The 22,685-nt window shown below is 38.4% G+C and overlaps 2 long non-coding RNA genes across 3 annotated transcripts; both read right to left on the reverse strand.

Annotated features, from left to right (window-relative positions):
* Nucleotides 1-8,451: 8,451 nt before the first annotated feature.
* On the reverse strand, nt 8,452-10,151 carry LOC148659993 (uncharacterized). The gene is made up of 2 exons (XR_015939355.1): nt 10,057-10,151; nt 8,452-9,434 (listed from the first exon to the last, which is right to left on the reverse strand). It is a non-coding gene; the product is annotated as an uncharacterized LOC148659993 (long non-coding RNA).
* A 4-nt stretch (nt 10,152-10,155) lies between these two features.
* Nucleotides 10,156-21,730, reverse strand: LOC148659994 (uncharacterized). 2 transcript variants are annotated; one of them, XR_015939354.1, is made up of 3 exons: nt 21,395-21,730; nt 19,710-20,048; nt 10,156-10,917 (listed from the first exon to the last, which is right to left on the reverse strand). It is a non-coding gene; the product is annotated as an uncharacterized LOC148659994 (long non-coding RNA). The 2 variants fall into 2 exon arrangements; XR_015939353.1 differs by lacking the exons at nt 19,710-20,048; nt 21,395-21,730 and adding exons at nt 11,634-11,969; nt 12,685-17,148.
* Nucleotides 21,731-22,685: the final 955 nt, after the last annotated feature.

A 22,685-nucleotide genomic window follows, 5' to 3' on the forward strand; every position in this document is an offset into this window, starting at 1 on the left:
TGCTCTCCTCCCCACTGAGAGCTGGTGTGTGGTGAGAGTACTGGAGCTTCATCCAGGTGGGGCTGCACACTGGTGCTGGTGGAGGGGATCCCCATTACCTGTAAAGCACTTTGAGTGGAGTGTCCAGAAAAGTGCTATATAAGGGTAAGCAATTATTATTAGAGTCAACCTGAGAAAAACAGTCAGAAGCTGGGGTGGAAGGGTATCTTAGTAGTTGCTGGTAAACCATAATGATAAGTGCTGAGGCACTTCTGAACTATATAGGGGAATAGCATAATGGATTAATAGGAGTCCCAATTAGTGATGATGGAGACCGGGCCAGGAGAAGGTCAGGTTACAGTGGTAAGCCATTGGAAACTGTAAGCCCTCCTGCAAATTCTCCAGTTTTCCAGGGCAACTGCAGACCAAGTGACACTGCAGAAGCAAAGGTAAGAAATGCAAGACATTCTGGGCCAATATGAGGTGAATTGTTTTGAGAATCTTAACTTCTATTCTAGAATCTACTCTCTTAATATTGCTTACTCATTAATGAACTATCATTAATGAAGAGAGAAAGAATCATACAACAGACAGGTAGTAATATAGGACTAAATGCCGACATTTTGTTTAATTAGAAATAACCTGGTTATTCCATGTTTGGTGATGCTGTTAGAGAAGGAGTCAAACACTGGCATTTATTGTTGATATTATGGCATGTCATAAACATTGTCTTTTCTTTTTGTGTAACTCAGCATATAGCAGCCCATCTTAAACATTTGTAACAGAATCTCACCAGCATTTTAAGAAACTTTTTCTACAAAGTTGTTTTCAACCGAAGCGTAACTTCATGATTCAATATCTGTCGAGTATATATCGTCACTTTGCTGAGTCAGCCTCCTGTGGAAAGTGTGGTTAAGACCCTATGTGAGGCTGTAAATCCGGAAAGGAATTGGAGACGTACTTCGGGGAAGTCACACAAGGTTTATTAGTGCTCACAGTAGTAACAGGGAAGTCTGTGCAGTAGTGAAGGGTAGGTATCCGATAGCAACCAAATCCAGGCAGGTCCAAAGGGGAATCAGGAAACAGTCCATAGATCCATTAACAGGAAATCCATCCAGAGACAAATGGGGACAAGAACACACGAAGAACAGGAACTAGAAAATACAGGGCTTGGCTCCATGCTCAGAAGGTCAATGTAACTATAACAGGCCTATGCCTTCAGGCTTCCCCTGAAGCCTGGTAGTTGGCGGTCCATAAGGCAACAATGTTCCAAAGCTGAGCCCCGTAGGCAGGAGGAAGTAAACTTAACTGGGGGACCTTAACTAGACACACCAGGAAGTAACACAAGTAATAATTAAAAGGACTGGAGCGCACTCTGGAGGCGGGGATGCCAACCATAACAATATATATTAAAATGTGCCCACTGCTATGTTTAGAGTATGAGATTGACAATTTTTTCATAACCACTTTGAAAAATGTCAAAATTATAATCAATCAAATCACTTGCCAAAAAATACAAAATGGCCACTATATACAGTATTACAGTGTACAGGAAGTATACTGTAGGTTGGGAATGAATTGCAGTACAACTGAGAAAGAAATGCCCTTGTTCCGCAAAATGTTACAAATAACTGTACAGAAATGTTGTTTAATAACAGAAGAACATAAAGTTGGCTTTCCTGACCACGTCTTTTAAAGTACAAAACCAATGTTTAAAAATGTTTTAATGCTGCACATTGAAAACCTGAAATATTTAACAACATTTGATTTTTCGAAGAGAATATGTTTTTGAGGAAGATTGCTTCTATTTAGTGCCTTCAGGCTGCTTAGTGTGAAACTGTTTTTAATCTATGGCAAGTATTTTGGTGCCAATAAAATGCTAACTAATTTAAAGTTTGTAAACTTTGATCATTATAACAAAACTAATTTTACTAATTCAATAGGTTAAGATGTAAATCTTAATGAAATTATACTATTCTGAAATACACTTCCAACACAACAAAGGTGAATGTTTCATTCTTCCCAGAAACAAACATATAACTCTGACTATATTCATTATTTTACACCAAAGAACATTTTTTTTACATAAACAGGAGTGTAATTTTATGACTTTGTAGTGTTCAAAATGTAAACTTCGTGCAAGTGAAATTTAATACCTACAAAAGCGGAAGTTTAACACTTCAACACTTTTTCGCAATGAGTCGCATAAACTAAAACCAGAAAAGTGTTGAAGTTTACTCTGATAGAATTAATTTGGCACAGATATATTTGACATGCATTGTTATAATCAATCAGACTCCTGATTAGACAGGGAGACCGAGTGTCAGGTAAACATTTATCTGTGCTTCTTAATACTGTACAGCCAGGGAAAATGTCAAACACATGCTGATATAGTTTTAGAAAAGCCTAATGCCTGTCCAGTTTCCTTCTTGCCTGGCTGCTTAGTTAAGAGGGCAGCCGTATGTAGGCAGTATCTTGGTGGTATGATAGACCTTCCACTTCTTAATGATCAACTCTCAAAAAGGATATTGAGGGTTTTTTAACTGTTTTATAGGTTTATCCTGATCTGTGATTTTGTACAGTTTTATTCTGACATATTTTGAAAGTTCTCTGGTCTTCGTCATTGAATCCTTGCTTTAAAATCCCTACCTGACTATGGAACTTCACATAATAAGTGTATTTATGTAATCATGTGAACTACTCTTACTGCACACAGACAGAAGCCACTCAGCTAACTGCACCACTCCTTAAAGTCATTTTGTGCACCTATATTAAATTAGATATACCATAGAAAAAGGTTTAAATACTTATGTAATCATGACTTTTCTATTTTCTTTTCATGTTAGTTGTCTAATTATTCCTTTTTTTTGGTTTTTGTCTTAAGTGTGTTAATATTTGTGTGTATAACAAATATGAATTGCTACTTCAAAGTGTCGTAACTGGAAGCTTTAAAGCAATATCATGTGAAAACTGTGAGAGGATCTGAATACTTCTTGAAGTCCCTGTATGCAGAATCTAGTATAAATCCATCACAGACCTGCTAAAGATTCGCTTAAGAGGTTTGATATAGAAAATCAAAAATAAATGTTTAATGTAATTCATCTGTGTGGAAAGGTACAGTCTAATATTTTGATTTTTGCCTGACCAAAACCTAGCAATTTACAGACCAAAAATTACTCTCACATTTCGAACAATAGACATAATGCTGAAATGGCTTGTTTGTCTAGGAGGAACAGGTTTGAAATGCAGTATGCTAAAATGCTCCAAAAAAAATTCAAACTGTCTATAAAAAGTTGTTAAATAACTAGCTAATTAAAAATTTCATGATGCATAAAGGTCTGCATTAACAATTAACAAAACATCATTGTATATTCAGCCTAACTGACATGCGTCCCCATTAGAAAGCAAGCTGTATCACTTACCCTGTAAGAGTGTGCTAACAGCTAGTACATAGTTGAAATCAAGAAGTCCCCGAATCCCAGACATTTCTGACTTTTACGCAAATCAATGGAAGCATGGATCAGACTAGGCTTTTCTTATGAGACTTGTTTCTGTCTCACCAATCTTCTCCAAAGAACCTGGTGGAGAGGGCGGGTTTTGTGTCTTGTGCTGTCATCTTGTTCACTTCCTGTGAGTCCTCCGTGCTCTGAAAAAAAAAGCAGGTTTCTTGCAGGTTTCTTGATAAATAACAACATTGGTGAAAGTCACCATAGCTGCTGAACTGCAAACACAGCAATCTGCCATCCTCTGATGTGCATGTGAGTGACGGTGGAAAAATATAAGGACTTACAAAAGTAAGCCCTCGTCACCTTCAAAATACGACTGATGTATTATAAATAGGATGGCACGCTGATACTGTAGTAAGCTTTGCAGCCTCGCAGCACTACAGCATCCAGGCCCTGAGGCCCTGGGGTGCGATCTGTGTGTGGAGTTTGCGTGTTTTCCCTGTATTCACGTGGGTTTCCTCTGGGTGCTCCACTTTCTTCGCACAATCCAAAGACATGCTGGTAGATTAATGGGCTTTTGGGAAAACTGGCCCTGGTGCGAGTGTGTGCATCCTGTCCAGGGTGTACCCTGATTTGCACTCATTGGTTGCCAGCATAGGCTTCAGCAGCTTGAAAATGGACAGAGGAGTATAATATATACAGTGGATATAAAAAGTCCACACACCGTGAATTGCAGGTTTTTGTGATGTAAAGCCAGAAATCAAGATAAATCACGTCAGACATTTTTCCATCTTTAATGTGACCTTGAAACCAATAAACTTCAAGAGAAAAACAAATAATTAGGAAAAATAATTGAAATTGAAAAACCTACAACACCCTGGTTGCAGAAGTGTGCACACACCCCCACCCCCAGCTAATACTTTGTGAAAACACTTTTTGCAGTAAGTCTTTTTGAATAAGTCTCTATCAACTTTGCACACCTGGACTTTGCAATTTTATCCCACTCTTCCTTGCAAAAAAGTTCAAACTCCTTCATATTGCCAGGAGATCTCCTGTACACACCCCTCTTTAGGTCATTCCACAGGTTTTTCCATAGGATTAAGGTCTGGGCTCTGACTGGGCCATTCCAAGACTTTGATCTTCCTTTTCTGAAGCCAATCCTTGGTTGACTTGGATGTGTGCTTTGGGTCGTTATGTTGGAAGGTGAAATTCCTCTTCATCTTCAGCTGCCTGACAGAGGCCAGCAGGGTTTGTGCCAAAATATCTTGATATTTGGAGCTAGTCATTATCGCATCTATCTTGACTAGAGCCCCTGTCCCATCTGAAGAGAAGCAGCCCCAAAGCATGATGCTGCCACCACCATGCTTCACAGTAGGTGTGGTGTTCTTTGGATGATGAGCTGTGTTGTCTTTGCACCAAACATATCTTTTAGAATCAAGGTAAAAAAAGTTCTCCCTTTGTCTCATCAGACCATAAGACATTTTCCCACATGTTTTAGGGTGATTAAATGTATTTTGTTGCAAACTTTAGACGGGTTTGGATGTTCTTTTTTGTGAGAAATGGCTTCTATCTTGCCACCCTACCCTATAGCCCAGACTATAGGGTAGAGTGCACTATGTGCAGAATACCTGCCAGAAATTCCTGCAGCTCCTTTAATGTTGCTGTAGGCCTCTTGGAAGCCTCCCTGATAAGTTTTGCCATCGACTTTGGAGGGTTGTCCTGATCTTGTCAATGTCCCTGTGGTGCCACATTTTCTCCACTTACTGATGATAATCTTCACAGTGCTCCATGGCCTTTTATATTCTTTTACACCCCTCTCCTGATCGGTACCTTTCAACAATAAGATCCCGTAGATGTTTTGTCAGCTCCTTGCGGACCATGGCTATCCTAGTAGGATGCAACCACGAAGGTTTCAAGTAACTCCTCCAGGAACAGCTGATTTTTATTTGGGGTTAATCAGAATCACTTTCATTGATGGCAGGTGTATGCTACTTACCTTTGCACATGATTTTGAATGTGATTGGTTAACTCTGAACACAGCTACAGCCCCCATTAAAAAAGGATGTGCACACCTATGCATCCCCTACAAAGAGCTTATTCCCCAAACTTTCTCTTTCCCTGATGTCAAACCGGATAGGAAGCCAGTGCAAGGACTCCAGGGTAGGAGTAATGTGATCGCTTTTGCAACTTCTACCAAGAGTTTATTCCTTCATTCATTTTAAAACCTTTTGTTTCTTTCTATATTGGATATATAATCAGTACAAATAAAGAAATAAAGAAAGCTCTTACCGTTCACCTGAAGGTTAATGATCTTTGAAGGGATCTCCATTCCTGTTTTTAATAACCCCCCAAACCTGTATGTTCCAGAGTCATCCAGGCGTAACTGAGTCAGTGTTAAATCCCCGTTCAGATCACTCATCTGTGTCCTCCCCCTGAACTGAGGGGAGAAATCTGTCTTTGTTTTTCTTTTCTGCAATAAGTTTTCCTTCGTACATCCAATCCATTATGACCACGTCTTCAGCAGAAGCATTTAACAGACATGAAGGCAGGGTGACTGATCCTCCCACAGTGCCTGTGACATTCGCTTGAGCAGACACTGCCAGAAGCAGATTGACACCTCAAGGAGCAACAAACAAATGTTGTTTAATTCTAAAAGCAATTTTGAACTTAAAGCTCATTTAACTTACAGTACATTTTACCCACCTTGATAGCCTCAGGAGAGGATGTTATTTGGATTATTTTTCAAAATCATTTTCAAATTATTTTCCTGTCAGAGGACATAGACTGGGATACCGTGTGGCATAATGTTAATTATCCATTTAGAGCTATACAAAAGAAACTGCTTCAGTACAAAATTTTAAATAGACTCTATTATACCCCAGAAAAATTGAAAAGGATGAAGTGTCACAATACAGGAACGTGTTCCAAATATACTGTCATTCTGGACCTCCACAGTGAGGAAATCTCTCAGGCACCGAAATATCTCAATTCCACTTACTTCCATTACATGTATCCTTGGTGGTTTATCAAAGGTTAAAGTAGCAATTCAATATAAAAATACTTTTTTGACTCTCTGTATTATTGCTAAAAAATAATATTGCCAAAATGGGTGGACAGTACAGGACCATTGTACAAAGAATGGATTAAAGAGGCTGTATCACAAGTTAAATCTGAAAAGATTTCATATAATTTACAGGGGAAACTTAGTGAGTATAGGAATGTTTGGGGCCCATTAGAGATATACATGAATGGCACTTTATGTTAAGAATATTAGTAGGAAGTTTTTTATTTATTTTTTGTGAATGTATGTTTTTTTTGTTATTTGTGTGTGAAAAAGTAAAAAAATAAATAAAATTAAAGAAGTCCTTTTCCTCTTTTTAAACAAAAATAAGACTAACAGGACTGATGTGTTCTCTTGATTTTGATCAGAATTTTAGTAACAGAAGTTGAGCAATAATAATAATACTTTCATGCTCATCCTAAAATGTGTACTTTAATTTTTACTGCGGAATAGAAATTCCAAAGGCTTTCTGTTCCCAAATGGAGGGCACGTTTATAATAATACAACCTCTAGTTAAAACAAATTTTGAGAGTTTCTTAAGGAAATACATAAGTTAACTATTTCCCTGCATGTAAAAAATGATTTTTAGTCTGCTGTCACATTCCTTTCAAATCACAAAACATGCTAGTGATATTTTTTCCAAGAGAAACATTTTAATTTTTTTTTTACAAATTTTTAAAGCATAATGCAACTTGAAGATAAAAGTATTTAGGACTAATTAGAAATGGGAGAACTAGTTGTTTTTTTTCCAAGAAGTTACTGTATATCTCTTATAAATTCCGAGGTCATGTGAAAAGCCTTAATATGAAAATTGAAATGAGACTTGTGCCAAATACATGTACCTTCACACAGAGGATATTTCAGCTGAAGATTCTAAAGAAGCAACCTGTGGTATACTGAGAAATTTAAAAAGAATTTTAATGAAACTTAACCTGTTAAGTTTTCCATATCTAGATAACCACATTAAAACTGCATTTCTCCCTGTATAAGGAATTGAACAAAACATGATAAAATAGATCTGATATATTTTGTGTATATATATGCGCTATTAAAACTGACATCAATGAATAATAACTGCTTTTATGCACAAAGCAGTGTCTTTTAAAGAAGTCTGATATGAAGGGAAACTTTCATTCATAATTGGAAAGACAGACATTGAGAATGCTTGGAATAAAGTCCTGCAAGGACTTATTCACTAAATAGCAAACATTGAGGGAAAAAATAATAATTTGAGATTCGTATCATTTTAACAGACTTAACTTCTTGCACGGTGCTTGATACCTTATGATTTTACACTAGAACACGAGAAAAGTACACATCTCCAGGTCATCACACACAACAAATCTCTGTGCATTAGGAGTACAGGTTGTGGGTCACTTACCCAGCAGAAGAAGACAGACTGACAATGCACATGTGAGATATGGGAATCCTCCAACTCCACTCATTCTGTACGAACAAACAGATCAAACAAAGCCTCTTCAACTGAATATTCATGTTTGGAATACTGAATGAGCCTGAAAGGTTCCTCTTTAATTCTGTTTTACTCCAGTGAAAAAACTGCTTTTAAAATTGGCTGTTTTAAAAGATGACTTGCAGTTCATTGCATTTCCTGTAATTGCCCTAAATGTGACTTAAATTAAAGTTGAAGAATTAAAAATCATTGTTCAAGCACATCTTCTACAGCATGGGGAGGGGGTGGGGGGGCAGAAAAGGTATATGAGGCTCTTGGCCTGTGTCTGACCTGCTCACTTCCTCTCAGTCTATGTGGTTTGCTTGTCTACAAGCAGAACAAATATTCATGTCCTTACAATTGACAAGAACAGTTTCTAAATAATTTCAGACTCCCCGCTTAACAGGGAGACTCTACAACTCCCTTACTGGTATATTGACAACTCTAGATACAACTCCGTATTCAGACATTCCCTGATGTCGATGCCAGAGATCAAATGAGACAAGAGACAGATGAACTTTATTGAAATAAAAAATGTTTATTTTCAGGACTGTATACAATAAGGACATAGGTTCATTCTTCTTTTTTGAGGAGTAGTAATTGGTAACTAGTTTACAAATCAATATATCTTTTCTTTCATAAAAAATATATATGAAATATATGTAGAATGTTTAGTGCAATAAAGATGTTTATACACCCAGTACTCTTGTACTTGGTGTTCTGTTTCTGTTGCAAACCACAACTTGCTTTAAACCACATCATCATGCATTCTGTCTTGAGAAGAGTCCTTACACAGCCTGGACACAGGCTCCTGAGTTCTAGTGCAGGACCATTGTAACCTTCATACTTTCAGCCACCCTCCTCAGAGGACACAGCAGTCCACTGCTATAGTCATCTGAGCTCTCACTTCCCATCCCATCACACACAGTGCAGAAAGAGCACCAGATGCTGTAGATCTTCACACACTGACATGTAATCCCATGTATATCCCATATGAAATTACAAATGTAAAGCAACAGTTATTTTACATGGGGGTTCAATAACCTTGTCTTGCAAAGAAATGGACTCAGTACACAGCAAAGTAATTTGGATGGATCCTCTAATTAATGTATTAGGGTTTGAGAGAACGCCAGCCTGGCTGTAAGGATGAGGCACACTGAACCTCCCTCACATTCATAAGGAATGAGCTGGGGAGCTGCTGCAAGGGTGAAGCTGGGGTGGTGGTAGAGGTGTGACAGAAATGCCCAGAGGGAAGTCCAGAATACAAGATAAATACAATGTATATTATATGTAGAAGAGTGAAAGCAGTTGACAATCAGAGCTAAAATTCATCCCAAAAGTCTGTTATGAACACCAGTTATGAAATAACCTGAAACTCAAGTCCTTAGTTAAGAGCACAGTGTCCAGGTTGTTTCAGCTTGAGTCTGGTGGTCAGAAAGAAGTTTCTGCCTTTCTGAGTTCTTGACCCCTCACTTCCTGTTTGTGGCCAGTTTTATGTCTGAAACACAAATATCCAGGAAGAAAATGATCATGACACATTCTGTTCTGTAAAGGATTACTCTGTACCTATTCTGTTTTTCTTCAGTTTTTGTTTGTTATGCAGACTGTACTACACTTTCTGAACAGTCACAGCTCTTATGTTAACAGAAGATACTGTAAACTGATCACTCTATTCAACCCATCCATGTACATGATGTCTTTACCTGGAGTTAACATCATGACTGCTGTCCCATAGAATCAGGGCTCCTGAGTTCTCTGGGCACATAATGTTTTGGAAATTAGAAAGGTTTCACCTTAGGTAGGTGAAGTACAGTACCTGGAGTAATATCTGTCAAAGTACTATCTGTAGGTCTGATTAGGGAAGAGAAAGATTTGCTTCATAAACACTAATCTAACAACTTTAATAACATACTGTACAGAAGGAACTCCACACTCGTTTTTCTGAGTTCAAAAACCAATACTTTTGCCATCTGAAAATATTTCTCATGTACAGTATGAAAACAGTTTCCCAAGATGAAACAATGTCTTGCCTTTTATCTCAGTGTGTTGTATAATGTTAATAGAACATTAATACTAATGAGCTCCTTTTAGATCAGAACTTCAGACACAGTATCATTCACCTGTTGCTGAGGGTCTCCCTGATGTGGACGCCAATGACAGCAGACACCATGATGACCAGACCCACAGAGAACAGGACTGTCTTCAACGCACACAGACTGAGAGAAACAAACACTTTAAACTCACCTGGTGTCTCACAAGCCCTGTAGAGTATATGTCTAAAATAAAGGTTTGAAATGGAAATTGGTTATCTACATTAACTAAATAGATTACACACAATATGTTGCTTTTCTGTATGTATTGCATACAAATAAATACAATGGTCGAGATACCTTAATCAGGGAGGCAGAAACGCCTTGTATACCAGTTTTGAAGCGTTCCGGCGACAGATATCTGTGTCTTGTCATAATCAATTAAATTAAAAGAGTTCTTACTGTAAGATGCCTTCCTACCCTTTTGGTGAATTAAAGGAGAATTAGCACACTCCGAATATGAAACAAATCCCATCATTTCAATGTTACTTAAACAGTGTAACGGATTCAATTACATTTAAAACTCACATGCAGTATGAAAACAGCAATAACTCTTATTAACTACAATGATGAAACCTAGCTTGAATGGCCATCTGACTCCATATGAGAAGATGCTGAGCTCACCTTGTGAGTAACACTCTGCAAGTGCAGAAGCAGACTGACTGCTCACAGGATTGAAGGCTGTGCAGTTGAAGGTGAGAGCACCGTCTGTAGGATGAGCTATCTGCTCTAGAACAGCACCACTGGGAGTCCCAGGAATGCCACGCCCACCTTTCAGCCAATGAAAAGAAACATTGCTGCCCCCTGTCACCTGACAGGTCAGAGTCAGAACACAGCTTCCATTATCCTTATAGACCACCTCTGTCTGAATCTCCACTGCTTGGATCAGCTCTAAATATGTGGACAATAAAAACAGAAGAGTGTTCCCATTTCAAATTGCCCATGATAAAGTTTAGTTTCCAAAAAATTATTTTGACAGATTTAAATGAAAGAACATTTAAGGTCTACTATATGGAGAAGCTGACCTCTTTCATAGCATGTAATAAATTAAGAGAAGTTCAATGCATCAGATTTGCCACTGTACTTGGAAATAAAGACACATGATGGGAAATAAACACACGTATTTTATCAACACATGGTTTGGGTAGCAGCTACACACACTGGTTACACATTTCTTAAACAGAGTATTGAAACAGAGTATTTTGCTGTGTTCCCCATCAGCAGCAGACTGTCACAAATATAAAGTAACAGAATGTACTGGAGTTAAATTAAAAATAATACAGTCCAAATTCACTACTATCAGTGCTCAAACACAGAGCAAAATGTTTGTGGCAAGAAGTGTTGACCTTAATTTACCAGCAGCAAAAGTAACAATAATTAACATAAACCACAAAACCAAAAACTGAAATATACTAGTGTGGCTCTTCACAGACGTAGAATGTAATTGTTTTTTTAACATACTGTATGCTTTAAACACTAAGTTCACTGTGTATGAGCCCAAACCTTGATAAAATCAATTATACCTGGTTGAAAATGAGGATTGAATCATTTTATATAAATATCTGAAATTCATACGAAATTAAAAGGAAAATAAAGTAACTTCTTACCGTACACCTGCAGGTTAATGATCTTTGTAGGGATCTGAGCTCCTGTTTTTCTGATCCCAGTGAACGTGTACATTCCAGAGTCATCCAGGTGTAACTGAGTCAGTGTTAAATCTCCACTCTGATCACTCATCTGTATCCTCCCCCTGAACTGAGGGGACAGATCTGGGTTTGTTTTCCCACCACTAAAATCTACAATAGCTTTCCCTTTGTATTTCCAATCCATTAAGACAATGTCTTGGACAGACACACTCTGCACACCAGAAGGCAGAGTGACTGATCCTCCCACAGTGCCTGTGACATTCTCCTCAGCAGACACTGACAGGGGCAGATTGACACCTGAAAGAACAAATAATGAAACAGGATACAATAAAATATTAGAAATAGTTCGTGCTAATTTAATTAAGTTATTTTTCACATATTTTATTTTAATTAATTTCAAAATGTAATTCATTTTTCAATTTTACTTGAACAAAATTCATTTTATTTACTACTTTCCCTTGCTCCCTCATGCTTGAAGAAGGCTCCACAGCCTAAACTTAGTGTTTTCGTTTCTTTATCCTTTGGAATGAACCTTTACTTGTTAGTTTTCACATATCTAGATAACAGCAAGAGAGGAGGCACACTGATGATTGTAATAGTTATCAGGGTACATTTAAACCACATTCTTCCTTGCATGAAATTGAACATTTTTTTTAAATAGATATGAAATATTTTGAATATGTGTGTACTATTAAAACCCACATTATTGAATAATAATTGCTTCTATGTATGTAGGCAGTGTCTTTCAAAATAAGGTTGATATAAAGGCAATTCTCAGTATAATTAAAATTTGAAAACTAAATGACAAGCCATACTAAAACACCTGTATTGTCTGCAAGTAAGTGTTTATTAAACAGAGAATGTTAGTTAATGTTAGTTTTAGATTTACAGATTTTCTTACACAGTGCTTGATACATTAGGATTTTACAATATAACATGAGAAAAGTACACATCTCCATGTCATTACTTGATAGAAAAGCTCTGTGCATTAAAAGTTCAGGTTGTCACTTACCCAGCAGAAGAAGACAGACTGACAGTGCACGTGTGAGATATGGGAATCCTCCAGCTCCACTCATTTTATACGAACAAACAGATCAAACAAAGCCTGACACACCTTCTTCCTCTTCAGCTCAATATTTACTTTGAAATGCAGAGGGTGCCTGGAAGGTTCCTCATTTAGTTCTGTTTTTTTTTAAGTGGAAATGACTTGAAGGCATATTTTATTTCCTGTAATTGCCATTAACCAAATTTCAAATCAGAGTTGAAGAATTAAAAGTTACCGTTCATGCTGAAGTGGGTGTTGTAGGTGGCACATTGGAGTGAGCACTTGTCTCCAGCAAGGGGAGGAGGGGGACAGAAGAGGTACTGTGGGCACTTGGCTTGTGCCTGACTTGCTCACTTCCTCTGAGTCTGCTGTGGTTTGATTCTCTACAGCTATCAGAAAACTTCAGATTCTTACAGTTGATAAGAACAGTTTTTAAGTAGTTTCTGGCTTCCTATTGAATGGAGATACTATACAACTCCCTTTCTGGAAGACTGAGTCAATGGAACTGAGGTCCAACACTGAATTGAGACATTCCCTGATGCTGATGACAGAGATCAAACAAAACAAGAGACTGATGAACATTAATACAGCGAAAGAGATAGATTTATTATAATTTTTATGTAAAATCAGGTGAGTCACAGGTTCATCTTACTGATTCATCTTTTCATAATAAATATACACAAAATATATATGAAACGTTTTCCATCTGAGTGCAATAATATAGTTGAAAGGTCCAATGCACTTGTACTCGGTGTCATTCTCTGCATTCATACCCACACCTAGTTTTACTCCACATCACCGTGTCCTGAGAAGAGTTTACACAGGCTCCTGTGGTCTTGTACCAGTCTAATACTTTCAGACACCCCCTCTGAGGACACAGAGCTCCATGGCTACAGTCAACTGACCACTCGCTCTCCACCACATTACACACAATACAGAAACAGCACCGCCTACTGGACATCTGCACACACAGACACGTAATGTATCTCACATCATAAGCTACAAATGTAGAGCAGCAAAATTATTTTACAAGGAGGTTCAATTATATTTTCTGAGTGTGTAGAAATTAACTTTTCTCAGCACACAGAAAAACCTGTTCTATATATAATATAAGCTATATATAGCTTAATTTATAAAACTATAAAGTTGATTAAGCTTAATTAATTAACTTAATTAACTTAAAGTTATATAAGCTTAATTTATAAAACTATAAAGCCTATTCTCTATATAACTATAAAGATAACACTAGAGGCATTTTTCTCCACTGTAGCATCTCTACCAGCTGAGCTGAACACCTTTTACTTCCGTTTTGAGGCTCAGAACACCGAGCTGCTCTCAAGGCTCCCTGTGAACCAGGGGACTTTGTGTTACAGCTCTGTAATCATGAGGTGCATGGAGCCTTTAAGAGAGTGAAAACCTGTAAAGCAGCCAGCCCATATGGTGTCTTCCCTCTTGTCCTTAAAACCTGTGCAGACCAGCTATCTCCTGTGTACACAGACATTTTTAACCTCTCTCTATCCCTGTCTGCTGTACCCAGAGTGCTTTAAGAAAACCACAATTGTGCCACTGCCCAGGAGGACCAAGGTAACCTGCTTGAACGATTACCGCCCAGTGGCACTCACTGCAGTGGTCATGAAGTACCTGGAAAGACTAGTATTGTCCTATATAAATTGCTCTATCCCAGACTCCCTTGACCCACTTCAGTTTGCTTACCGCATGAATAGGTCAGTTGATGATACCATTTCTCTAGCATTTCGTACTGCCCTAGAACATTTAGACGGATGGGGCACCTATGTTAGGATGATGTTTATTGATTACAGCTCGGCCTTTGACACAATTGTTCCTGCCAAGCTGGTCCCAAAACGCAGGAATCTGGGCTTCTGCAACTCTATCTGCAGCTGGATACTGGATTTCCTGATGGACAGTCCTCAGGTGGTAGAAATTGGCAACAATATCTCCTCTAGAGCAATCCTACTGGAGGGCCACAAAGCTGCTCTCTCAGTCCTAGGCTATAGTCCATGTTCACCTACGACTGTACAGCCACTTACAGCAGCAACCACATCATTGTTTACAGACGACACCACTATTATTGAACTGATCAACAACAACGATGAGTCCGCATACAGGAGTGAGGTGGAGCATCTTACAAGATGGTGCCTTGACAACAATCTGGCCCTGAATGGCAACAAGACAAAGGAGCTCATTGTGGACTTCAGGAGACTCAGAGGGAGTCACGCCCCAGTCAGCATCGATGGCACCGCAGTGGAAACTGTCAGCTGCTTACGGTTCCTCTGCCTGCAGATCTCCACCGACCTGGCTGGGTCTCACAACACTGTAGCCAGTCCCAAAAAGGCACAACAGCACTTGCACTTTCTGCAGTGCTTAAATATATGTGGTATGGGGAAGCAGTTGCTCATGAATTTTGCAGCACCATAGAAAGTGTCCTCACTAGTGGCATCACTGTGTGGTACCGCAGTGCTACCATGCATGACAAAGACACACTTCAAAGGGTTGTGTCATTGGCTTAGATATTTAAGTATTCATGTAACAGCAGAACAGAACCAAATCAATAAATTGAATTATGAATATAAAAATTACATTTAGAGACATGGGCTCATCTACTATTGTTAATGATCAAAACAGTGAATGTGATCACGATGTCTGTTTTACCTAAATTTCTGTATTTAGATGACTACTGGTAAAATGCTTGCCACAAATGTTCATAAATAGAATTCTAAATGTATTTGGGCTCAGCAAATGTACAGATAAAAATCTAAATGTTGCAAGGTCCTTATGAAGAAGGCCATTTATTAAATCTGACAAATTTGATCTATTTTATCTGGCTGGTCTACTGGAAGTGTTTTCAGTTGGTTGAAAGCTAACACAGTTACTGTATACCTTCTCGGTTATTATTGGAGCAACAGATGTTGAATACTTCTTCGAGAGCCGTACTTTATATGGAAGCCTTGAAAGTCGTACATATGATAACCAGTAATCCAATTATATACCTCTACTATTAATGATGGCAATAACACGATACATTTTTGGAAAAAGGTCAAACTTTGACTACATTTCCTGCTTTATGGGATAACCTGTTTCTTCCACCACTTGTTTCAGATGGCATCACACTTAAATGGCAGGAGAAGTGTATTATTGAATTATGTGATTTATGTCATGATGATACTTTTTCACACTTTGAATCAGTCAAAAGGAAATGCACAATATACCTGATGAGCATTTTTTAAATGTTTGGAGATACACAACTTGGTTACAATAACATTAAAAAAGAATTCTCAATTCCTACTCACACACCAAAAGAGAAAGCCATTCAAGGTATTTATTCCCTTAATGGTTTTATCTTTAAACTACATGATGTGCTGAATACAGAATTGAAGTGTAGTTTTATACAAAAAAGGAAAAATGTGAAAATTATTTTCAATCTGAGTAGTTAGTAGAAGAGCGGCAGACGTTCTTAGAGAATTGAACACAACATTTTCACTAGAATTACACATAGATTGTTGCTAATGTTTAATTAATATATACAGTATTAATATACTCCATCATATATATTAAATGCCATTGAGAATGAAGCAATTTAAAGCTACTTTATCATCTGAGTGCCCATTGCAAAATCAGAAAAGGTTGATGTTATGCATATGTTTTGAAATTATATATAAAAAAAAAATTGAGATGTACATTTGAATTATTATCAATAACAGAAAAATAAAATACAATTTGACACACATTTAACCATTTTGGGTTATATAAATATATATTTTTAAACATATCAAATTTTGAAAATAAAGGTAAACATATTATACTTTTGGCAATGACTGCAGTTAAAATACTGTATATTGAGAGACTGGAAAACACATTTTTTGCCTTCTTTAAGTAAATGGCGGAATGAGCTTTTGTCATATTGTACACCGGAAAAAAACTATGTGCAATGTAAGGAGACAACCTATCAAATTTGTAGATTCATGTTAAAATTTAATACGTATGAACTTTGTACCAAGTGAAGATCTTTTAGCCTGCTCTATTTTATTTATATACTGTAGCTTGACCAACTAACTGAAATATGATTTCACTTATTTGTCTTTACCAACAATGGTGTGGGGGATAAGAGATGATATTTCAGCAAAAATGGTTGTTTGGAGAGACTCCCCTAGCTTAGAGAAGCAGCCTGCCTGTAAGGATGAGGCTTACTGAACCCCCTCCCCTCACTTTCACAAGGAATGAGCTGCGGAGCTGCTACAAGGGTGAAGATGGGGAGGTGGGAGAGGTGTGAGAGTAGGAGAGTGGAAGAAGGCAACATTAGGACCTAATCTTCCTCCAACACTTCTCTTATAAAACTCAATTTACTAAACATCCCAAAACTCCCTAAGTCCTTGGTTAGGAGTACGGTGTTGAGGTTGTTTTGGCTCGAGTCTGATGGTCAGAAAGAGGTTTCTGCCTTTCTGAGATGTTGATCCTCCACACCCTCTGGGTGCTCAGTTTTATGTCTGAAACAAAAAAAATCCAGGAACAAAATTAGCATGATGGATTCTATACTACAAAGTTTATTCTATTTCTACTCTGTATTTCTTCAGTTATTGTACATCATGCCGATTTTCTTACACATTTTGAACACAGTGGTCATATATTATCACAAGGTACAGTACTCTGAGCACTCTCTTCAACTCAGCCTTGAAAATAATGGGATTTAACATTATAACTTGTATCCCATAAAGGGAGATCCTGAGTTCTCTGTGCACATATCATTTGAAACTAGAAAAATCAACTAGTCTGTATGAGGAATTGACATGGTGTGGGGGATAAAGCTCAGGGTTGAACTACTCAGGCTGCTGAAAGAATGTAACAGGAGAGACACCTGTCACTGAACTGTCTGTAGGTCTGAGCAGATTAATGGAAATGGTCTTGCAGGAACCTTGACTAGCACCTTTAATAAACCACAGAATAATATCCACTTTAATTTTTTGTGAGTTTGAAAAAGCAGTAATTTTAGAATTTGAAAATAGTTTTCTCCCTTGTATCAGTTTCCTAAGAAGAAACAATGTCTCGTCTTTCATCTCAGTGTGCTGTATAAGGTTATTAGAAGACTTTAGAATACAAATGATATCCTTTTAGCTCAGACCTTCTCTGCTTTCGGAGTCTGGCAGAGCTTCATTCACCTGTTCCTGAGGGTCTCCCTGATGTGGACACCGATGACAGCAGACACCATGATGACCAGACCCACAGAGAACAGGACTGTCTTCAACGCACACAGCGAAAACATGGGTCTGGAGTCTGAAATCGAAACTGAGAGGAACAAACACTTTAAAGTCACCTGGTGTCTCACAAGCCCTGTAGAGTATATGTCTAAAATAAACAAGTAATAGGTTTATTCCATGCTGAAAAAAAGAAGAAAGAGAACACAACGTTTCGGCCGTGGAGCCTTCTTCAGGTGTGGGTCCTGGGGGTCATGGGACCCTGAAGGGGGTCATTGCACACCTGAAGAAGGCTCCACGGCCGAAACGTTGTGTTCTCTTTCTTCTTTTTTTCAGCATGGAATAAACCTATTACTTGTTCCTTTGCAGCCTACGCATGCTGACGCAGCTACCCACCTGTCTAAAATAAAGGTTTGAAATGGAAATTGGTTATCTACATTAACTAAATAGATTACACACAATATGGTACTTTTCTGTATGTGTTACAAATAAATACAATGGTCGAGATACCTTAATCAGGGAGGCAGAAACGCCTTGTATACCAGTTTTGAAGCGTTCTGGCAACAGATATCTGTGTCTTGTCATAATCAATTAAATTAAAAGAGTTCTTACTGTAAGATGCCTTCCTACCCTTTTGGTGAATTAAAGGAGAATTAGCACACTCTGAATATGAAACAAATCCCATCATTTCAATTTAACTTAAACGGTGTAAGGGATTCAAATTACAGTTAAAACTTACACACAGTATAAATACAGTAATAGGTCTTATTAACTGCAATGATTAAACTTAGCTTGAATGTAGCTTTGTAATATATTGTATTGGCTTTGTATTTCAGATTTGCTTTGTATTTAAGATTAAATGCATTCTGAAGGTTTTCCTTACTGTGTGAGTTGTTCTTAACATTTTAGAAGTGAAAAATAGGCCACCCGGTGAGGATTAACAAAACAAATTATCAAGATACATGTAAGAAATGAACTAGTTTTTCCTGTCTGTATCCATGGGAGTGGTGTGGAGATAGTTGATTCATACAAGTACCTGAGTGTTCACATTGACGATAGACTGGAATGGAGTAAGAACACTGAGGCCATCTACATGAAGGCCAAGGCCAACTTTATGTCTTGAGGAGGCTCTGGTCTTTCAACATGTGTAGAAAGATGCTTCATACGTTCTATCAGTCTGCTATAGCGAGTGCCATGTTCTACGTGGTGGTGTGCTGGGGCTCTGGGATTAGAGCAGGGGATGCCAACAGGTTGAACAAGCTCATCAGAAGAGCCAGTTCTGTCTTTGGGTCTGATCTTGACCCTTTGGAGGTAGTGGCTAAGAGGAGAATGGTGTCCAAATTAATGCCCATCATGGACAACGTCTCCCATCCCCTCTATGACATGCTTGTGAGAATGAAGAGCACGTTCAGCAATAGACTGATCCAACCACGGTGCAACTGGGAGCGCTTCATTGATTCAGAAGTTGTGACCTATGTTTTAGACCTTTGTATAGCTGAGATCTATACAATTGTCATTACTGTAAACTTAATAGAACAACAAGGGTGATTCATGAGCAGGCTTGCTAAGCTATGTAAAAGGATAAGTAAACACTATGCAGAGTTTTCCACTAAGGACTAAAGCCTGATTTCCTTAAATCCTCAAATACAATTGAAATCTTTCTTCTCTGTTTTATTTTGGAATGAGGAAACTTTAACAAGTACAGTATTTACAAATACTCTTTTTCAATTTAATAAAAAACAAAGTTTAAAATCCAATGAAATCTCTGAGGAACAAGCTGCTTACCAAAAACATGAAGGGTTATCCTTTGTTGAGGCAGGTTCCCTGCAGATCCGAAGCCACTGAGTACATACTCTCCTTCGTCTCCTCCTTTTAGCTGAGAGATTGTTAAAGAGCCATCCCTTGTGTTTACAAAGAGTCTGTCTTTGAAGTGATCATTCTTAGGAGCAGACCAGTTTTTATTTAGGAACTGCATGATAACAGTTCTGTTCATTTCCCATTCCAGTAGTGTTATATTACTGCTGCTGTAGTTTTTCTCATCAAACCCCGAGGGCAGATTAACTGACTGTCCCAGAGTGCCGTTCAGCACCAATGGAGAGGCGCCACTGATAGACACCTGACACACTGGAGGGGCAAGAAATAAGCTTTTTACCAACATGAGCAGGTGTGAGCCTGGTCAGTACCTGGATGGGAGACCTCCTGGGAAAAACTATGGTTGCTGCTGGAAGAGGTGTTAGTGGGGCCAGCAGGGGGCGCTCACCCTGTGGTCCATGTGGGTCCTAATGCCCCAGTATAGTGATGGGGACACTATACTGTAAACAGGCGCCGTCCTTCGGATGAGACGTAAAACCGAGGTCCTGACTCTCTGTGGTCATTAAAAATCGCAGGGCGCTTCTCGAAAAGAGTAGGGGTGTAACCCCGGTGTCCTGGCCAAATTTCCAATTGGCCCTTACCAATCATGGCCTCCTAATACTCCCCCTCTATGAATTGGCTACATTACTCTGCTCTCCTCCCCACTGATAGCTGATGTGTGGTGAGCGTTCTGGCGCACTATGGCTGCCGTCGCATCATCCAGGTGGATGCTACACATTGGTGGTGGTGGAGGGGAGTCCCCATTACCTGTAAAGCGCTTTGAGTGGAGTGTCCAGAAAAGCGCTATATAAGTGTAAGCAATTATTATTATTATTATGATAAACATGCAGGTCAAAGAAGATGTTACATTAGAAGTAATAGGACGTTCGTTTCAAGTACTTTACAAGTAGTTCAATGTCTCTCATCAAAAAAAAAATCTTCTTTCAAACAGTTTTGATAAAAATAGTCATAAAATGTTTGTGATTATGGCAGGATTGTTTTTTATCTCTACGCTCGTGGCCCATGTCAAATTAATGTACTTTCTCAAACAATTAAGGAAAATAACACACAGCAAAATGGTTTGTCAAGCTTGAATATGACATGCCACTCTTTTCACACTCGGCTTATCATTATTCATAAAATACATGAGAAATGCAAAGGATTCTCTGTGTGTCTACTTAAATGTTGAGGTAGTCAATTACAATTGATTTACAAATATGCATTTTAGTTTTATGTTCTAAAAAATGAAAAATAATTTCTTACATTTCACCTGAAAGTTAGAGACATTCCAGGGATTTGGCCTCCTTATTTCTATTTTCATACATATGCAATAATGACTCCTTATTAACTCTTTATTCACCCTTGAGAGCCTTAATGAATTAAGTGGAAAGGCTAAGACAGAATCTGAATATTGCATGACATACAGTATGAGCCAGTTGATCGCAACAGTAAGAGTTTTGGAAAAGTAAATGTGATACTAAAATGCCTTTGAGAAAGTGCTTAGAAATCAGCTGGAGCTGAAACAATTTTGCAGTATGACAGGTCCAAAGCACACATCTCCACTTCACTCACCCACAGCTGAAACTATAAGTGCATTAAGAGTACTGGTTGTCACTCACCCAGTAGAAGAAGACTGACTGACAGTGCATGTCTGAGAAATGGGAATCCTCCACCTCCACACATTCTGTACATACGAACAGATCAAACAACACTTGGCAGTTGTTCTTCCTCTTCAGCTGAATATTCACGTTTGAAATGCAGAAGACTGAAAGGTTCCTCATTCAATTCTGCTTTACTTCAATACGAAATAATTCAAAAGTGGCAAGTGGCAATGACTTGCAAGCTTATTCCATTTCCTGCAATTGTCCTAAACCTGATTTCAAATTACATTTTGCTTAGATAGAGATTGCTCATGCTGCATATGTTCTCCACCAAGGGGGCGGGGGGAGAAGTATATTGAGCAGGGCGCTTGTGTCTGAGTTGTCCACTTCCTCTGAGTCTGCTGTGGTTTGCTTCTCTACAGGAAGCATAAAAATTAATGTGCCTACACTTGACAAATAACAGTTTTCTAAGTAATATCAGAGTCTCTGCTGAACAGTACATTAACTTTCCTTGCTGATACATTGGATCAATACAATGTCAGCTCCCACACTGAATTCAGACCTTCTCTGATTGGTTTGTTAGTGAACGCCAGGGCCAGTTTTCCGAGTCACAACCTTGGTATGTCTTTAGACTACAAGGAAACCAGAGCACCAGGAGGAAACCTACACGCACACAGTGAAAACATACAAACTCCACTCAGATAGCATCCCAGGTCCAGATCTGAACTCAAAGGCTTAGTGCTGAGAATCAGCAATGCTATTGCTGGGCAGCACCGCACCACTGTGCTGCCCACTCTTTATGAAAACAAAATGAAAAAAGCCCATATCTTGTTTGCTGAAATATTAATTCTCCTGACTCAATATTTTGTAGAAGCACTTTATCATGTTTTCAGTCATTAATCTAATAATGACAAAAGGAGTAGATGAAGATGGAGGAAAAGCATGCTCAATAATTGGTTTTTAACTTGTCTGGCTCCAGAAAGAGCAGTGGTGGTCAGAGATCAGTGCATCCCAGAGAATCCTCAAATTACAGATGCAGATTTCAAACATCTAACTAGAGAGAAATAGTCTTTATTTTCCCTGAGGGGGGGATTTGTTTTACAGCAGCAGTGTTGGTGTACAGACAGAAAAGAAAAACACGAAAAGTACAACAATGTACATACACATTTGCATAGAAAGTCAAGCGCTAAGTAACGATATGGCAACAGGTATGAAGGAGAACTTGAATCTGTTGGTTTTGGAATTGGGGAGTCGGTATCTGCGTTCTGATGGGAGTAACTGGAAATGATTAATCAAGAGGGGTGAAGGA

Source organism: Lepisosteus platostomus, chromosome 6, assembly GCF_059453375.1.
Source record: "Lepisosteus platostomus isolate fLepPlt1 chromosome 6, fLepPlt1.hap1, whole genome shotgun sequence".
Taxonomy (NCBI): Eukaryota; Metazoa; Chordata; class Actinopteri; order Semionotiformes; family Lepisosteidae; genus Lepisosteus; species Lepisosteus platostomus.